Raw genomic sequence first — 5,845 nt, forward strand, 5'->3', positions numbered from 1 at the left:
TGCTTGAGATAACATACCTCCCTCAAACAGCACCCAGAGTTGAGGTACTTCTGTACTGTAGCCTGGTGGTTACCTTCCTTCTGCCACCAATGCACACATGCCTGCTTTCCCTTGGGAGGCTTTTCCCACGTTTTTGTTTTGTTTTCTCTCTTGGGTATGTCTGCCACAGCACCATCAATGCCATTTTCCAGAAGAGACGTTTAATTGAGGTTTTGTAAGTTCTGCACAGTTGTCATTCATCTTTTTCCAATGCAAGGAATTATTTTCCTGATGCCTTCAAAATGAACCTGGGTTAAATCTGTGGGCTCTTCTTTAGATCCATAATAAGGTCACAAAAATACAGGGCTGGTATCCCATACTTGGACATCTGACTGTTTTTTTCAGGATTCATGATACACCTGCAGTTCACAGTCCATGAGAGTCCAAACAGTGTATATTTGACTTGGACTGACATGTCAGCTCAGCTCTGGATTTTGCTCTTCACTAATCTTTCATTCTGCATATATTATACAATGTTATATATGCATATGTTATACAATTTTGCAGTCTAAATCACAAATCATCCATTTGGGGATTTAAAAATCAATGTTTTTCAAAGGAACAGGGAGATTCTTTCAGCAACAGCTTGGCATGATAAGAGCAGAGCAATGCTGACATATATCTCCTCTGGACATATTTAAAGTCCAGATGGATGTGATGATCCTGTGCAGCCAACTCTGAGTGAACCTGAATTGCCAAAGGTCAGAGATCCCTCCTAACCACAACCATTGTCTGATTCTATGATGAAGTATAGAAAAAACTTTGGCACTGGATGTCTTTCCAGAGTATTCTCTGATTTCATGTGGACTTTGGCACTGCTGTCCTTTATGGCTCTGATTAACATATGCTTTCATCTGCTGCTTCAGATTCTCTTTTCTGCTCTCAGTATCAGAGTACTGCCATAGGTCAGCCTGATGGCTACACCTTTCTTTGGCCAGCAAATTCTCTTTGCTTTGTCCCAAGTTAATTCTGAATCTCCCTGTACTATTTTGTTAAACATTTCTTGTCCCAAATATGAATTATGTCTCCTGTTAGAGGTTCACCAAACTTCTTAGCCACAGATCTGCTTGCTGTTTCCCCTTTCTTTTTGTACTTTAAACTGTACTGCTTACATGTCTCCACGTTATGAGGCACCTTAATTCTTTTTTACGATGTTTCACAGCTGACTCCATTTTCTTTGGTCAGCTGGAAGTTCCTACAAAGTAGTTTTGAGCTGCCTGTTACTTGAAATTAGGCTGATTTCTGATTGTTTTCCTTTTTGCTGAGACTCAGAGCTTGTAGGTAAAACATAGGTAGTCTTCTCCAAGGTGATTCTCCTGGTTTCTTTTCCTGGGCTCAGTATACACTAAGACTTGTGACTCTGATGGAGATCTGTATCTTTTGGTGTCTGAGCTCTACCTGTTCAGCACTAAGACTAATTTCACAGCAGTTTTATAAAGGCCTGTTTCCCTGCAAGTGTGACTTGCTGTTACCCTCCCACTCTGCACATGGGTATGATGGGCAGGTCAGTGAGGACTGGAGAAAAGACAAGAGCTGTGCTGGCTTAAGAGGAATTGAGCTATGGAGGAGGTGTGGCTGGACTGATGTGCTTTGTTAACAAGGTGAGCAGACCCGTTCTGTGTTGATGGAACCGGCAGATGTTTTTAGTTGGACAGCATTTTTTGTTCAGGAGGACTCCAAGGAGCAAAGCTGGATTATTTTGACAAGTCAGCATTGAAAAATAATATTGATCCACCTACCAATCATACCTCCTTATTCTGTTTCTCTAATGCTTCAGATAGTTTTTTTTCCCCTTTTGTGGGTGTGATAGGAAAGAGTACTAACCTAAAATGTAGTGTAAATGTAACATCTTAAGAACTACTTGAGGTGGGATACCTAGAAGTATTGCTACTGAATTTTCTGACAGGTGTTTCTTTGGCATTATGCCTTTCAGCTAGAGACTCCTTCATAAGAAAGGTGTGGTGAACCTCAGACCGGTTTGTTTACTTGATTTGAAAGTAGCTTTTAACCTAGGTACTTAATCCTCTCCTGTTACTCAAGAAACTATCACTGAGACCTGAGTTTCAGCTGAATTATTGCCATGATTGAGTCTGTCTGCACTTTGTATTTTAGATAAAACAGAAACATCTCAAGGTGAAATTTTTACTAGTAAGTCTTTAATTGTAATAAAGTATTTTAAAAACAAATGGGTATTTATAAACTTAAATGTATGTAAGAAAAAAGTTATTTTAAAATGCCATCATGGTATGGTGCTGAAACAGCTTCAGGGCACCTCTGCCTGCATACTCTCCTGCAAAAGTGTGAATCTCTGTTTTATATGGAATAGCAGCATTGTTTACAGAGTCTTTACAAATAATAGAAGACAATCTTTACAAGCAGTAAACATGTATGATGTATTTCAAAAGGATAATTGAGTTAAAATTGTGTAAAGTAACACAGCTTGCACAGCTTTCACGAGAAATGCATTGAGAACATTTTGTGACTTGGGAAAAAGGCTATTAGAAGGATTTGAGTGGGACCTAAGAGTCACTTTGGCTGCCAGACAGTTGTGCAGGCGCTCCTTCAGTCTTTGGCCAGGTTGTGCAAATCCAGTCTAATCTGGTTAGTCTTCAGATATACAGGTCCACCTATAAAATACAGCATATATAATCATGCTTATGTGGGCTCTGGGCCAACAGCGAGAAGCACGGGTGATTTAGTATGTTGAAATTCACAGATGTGAATATTAATATAAAGATAAGTAATGTTTTTGTTTGAGTTTATTTCATTAAAAACTACTCTCACTGTGCTTTGGGAGACTGAAGGGTTTTTTGTTTGTTGTTTGTTTTTTTTAATGTAGAATCACTTGATGGGCACACTGTGCAGGTTGTCCAATTATTGTGAAAATGAGAGTCACCTTTTGTAACCTCCTCCCTTCTTTATTAGGTTATCTCTTGCCTCAGTGATCCTCTCCCTAATGAATTCTAATTCTCTGTACCAATGGGAGCAGTTCGATCCTATTTTGTCCCCTCAGGGCACCTCAGCTGTGTGAATGGTTAACTCTGATCTCAGATAACTGGTTACATTCTTTTGGGAAGCCCAAGTCAGTGACATTATTTTAACCTTTTACCTACTTAACTTTTTCCTAACAGCTACAGTTCCCTCTGCTCTACCTACCTTGCACACCCACCAAAAGGCTCAGGTACTCATAGCAAATACATAACACATGCAAAGGACATATGCTTGTAACATGCAAAATACTCTCCTTCTCCTCCATGTTATTGTCCAGTCTTTGCTGCTGAAGGAAGTGCAGAGATGACCATTTAAATAGTTTTGCAGGGGGAATTGTGCATGTTTCTCCAACAGGCAGTGTCACAACAGGCTGGCAAAGACAGCGTGAATGCAAGCATGGGCCCAAATTACTACAACAGGCTGATGAAATGCTGTGGAAAAAGCAGTGTTGCAAGTCAGGCAGAGGTGAGCAACAGGCACGGGGGCTGGGAGTGTGCAGAGTCCAGACTCCAGGAAACCCAGTCTGCTGAAGGCTCAGAAGGTGCAGAGGTCATACAGCCAGCCCCTGATGTGAGAAGCTGCCTCTTGCCCAAGGGTCACCATGGTGCTGATGACCCTGAGGAAGGAGCCCAGCTCAGCCTGGCTGTGCAGATGTAATGTGATCTACAAGGTCAGGATGCACCTTAGATGTCTTTTGCTGTTTGGTGTGTTTAAAATACAGTTTGCATCCGTGCCAAGGTTCATGGACCTGACCTTGTTGGCTCACAGAAACTCTACAGGGGTTGATGGATGGTCATGGGAAAGGCACCTGAAATATCTTGGCTGCAGCACACATAGATCATAGGGATGTGGCCACAGGGTTTGCAGGGACGTTCCCAAAGAAATCTGCCTGCACAGCTGTGTGCAGAAAGAGTTCTTGGGCAAATAGCCCAAAGCTGTGCTTTGATGGAGTGCCTGGCTACCAAGGTGTGCTTGGGTGGGTGGAGAACCTGAAGAGGTACAGGGCCATTCAGTTGTCTGCAGTGGTGTTCTTGTGGCAATGGCATCAGGAATATTCGTAGAAAATAACACTAAAATCTGACCTTTTTTTCAACACTGGAAACTAGGAGAATATAATGTACTATCCAGACTAATGCAGTTGCTTGCAAACTCCAGTTTTACTAATAACAGTATTTGGATTGGTAAGAGTGGGAAAAAGGTGGAGACACAGATTAATTTTGGCTTCTTTCCCCCCCTCTCTCTTTATTTGCCCCCCCTGAAACATCCCACAAATCTCCACTGGTTCAGAAAAATCTCAAACAAACATTCCTTTTTGATTTTTGTTTATTTTAAAATCAAATTTGGGTTGAAAGAACAATTTGAAATGACAGGCTGAACTTTTGTACTGAAAATGTCAAAAGGAAAAAATAAACTGTAATGGTGAGGTGGAAGCCTGAAACTGTTGATATTGATATAAATTTATGACTAGTTTTGACCTGCAGATCATGGGTTTGAAATGTCTGTGTACTGGGCCAGGGATTAAAACAATAATTGTTCAGACACAATTATTTTCAGCATGAAGGCTGTTGTCTTCAAGGAATAATGCCATTCTGCTTATTCATCTTGAGATTTCTGTGCAGTGTCTTCCTTGTCCCCCACTTTGCCTGAGGACCAGTAAGACAGTTGATTAAAACAGTTACCTGAAAACAAAATAGGAGGGAAGTATCTCCTTAAATAAAGTTGTCAAGAATGGGAATGTTCTGCCATAGGTGTCTGAATTGTTGTTATTAATTATTATAGCATAGAAGATTGCTTTTGGACTGAGTGCTAATAGATTCTGGGCAAACAAATATTTGCAACATGAGGAGCTTGGTCTGGGTCAAAGCCCACCCTAAGGAGCTTAGTCTGGGTCAAAGGCTAAAGGCATTTTGGCAGGATAGGAGGAAACTGAAAAACTGCAGTACAGCCTGATAGACAGTGATGCCAGCAGACCTCTTCTAATGGTCTTCCTGAAGGCCTTCTTAGTGAAGTAGGGCTTTAGAAAAGCATTAAGATGAAAGAAAAGCATGGAAGCACCTTGGGAAGGCAGTGACTAAGGGTGGATGTCAGTATCTGGGAGAGGCTTTTAGCTTTGCATTGGAGGGAAAAATGGCAGGTTAGGTCCAGGGAGGGGAAGGGATAAGTGCAGGTATGAGCTACAGCCACCTCTCAGATGGGGTCACCAGTGCACTGAAGAGTTAAAGAGCAGTGTAATAGGGAGAAAATGCATTTAAGGATGTAGGGGAGCAGCTGGTCCTGTGCCAAACAGGTGTTGGAAGTAAGCCCAGGAATATGATCCCCAGCAGATATATTGAGGAGCAGGTAGGGTTTGAGGCTCTTCTTTGAACTGCTTGGTTGCCCAAGGAAGAACTCTGGACAAGAATTGTATTTGTAACTAATGATTCACCTGTGGATTATTTTAAGGTAAACACTGATGCTTGCTCAGAAAAGATGCTGAGGTATTTTGTTCAGTAACTGAATACTCTTTATACTCTCTTGCTTATGAGAGGGAATGTTGAAGTTTTTCCTGTTTATTTTGTTCTGTTGTAGTAGCAGTAGCATTTGTTGTCCTAGGCTGGAAGCATGATCAGCCCCTGTGAACATGAATAAATTCTAATCTGATGATATGGAAGGATAAAAGGAGTTGTGAGAAAATGAATATGGTCCATTTTTCCACAGATTAAATCAGCAACAACTTGTGCAAAGAGAGCTGGTGGAATGGTGTAATATTAAGAGGCAGGAGCCAAACTGTGATGAGGGGATGGTGTTTCTGGGAGAGGATAGAACACTGTTGTGA

At 41.3% G+C, this 5,845-nt stretch overlaps 1 long non-coding RNA gene across 1 annotated transcript; it reads right to left on the minus strand.

Annotated features, from left to right (window-relative positions):
• Nucleotides 1-2,407: 2,407 nt before the first annotated feature.
• Nucleotides 2,408-3,636, minus strand: LOC306801993. Its single transcript, XR_013774238.1, has 2 exons — nt 3,196-3,636; nt 2,408-2,666 (listed from the first exon to the last, which is right to left on the minus strand). It is a non-coding gene; the product is annotated as an uncharacterized lncRNA (long non-coding RNA).
• Between the last annotated feature and the right edge of the window lie 2,209 nt (nt 3,637-5,845).

The sequence above is a fragment of the Erithacus rubecula genome, assembly GCF_903797595.1.
Source record: "Erithacus rubecula genome assembly, chromosome: 5".
NCBI classification, from domain to species: domain Eukaryota; kingdom Metazoa; phylum Chordata; class Aves; order Passeriformes; family Muscicapidae; genus Erithacus; species Erithacus rubecula.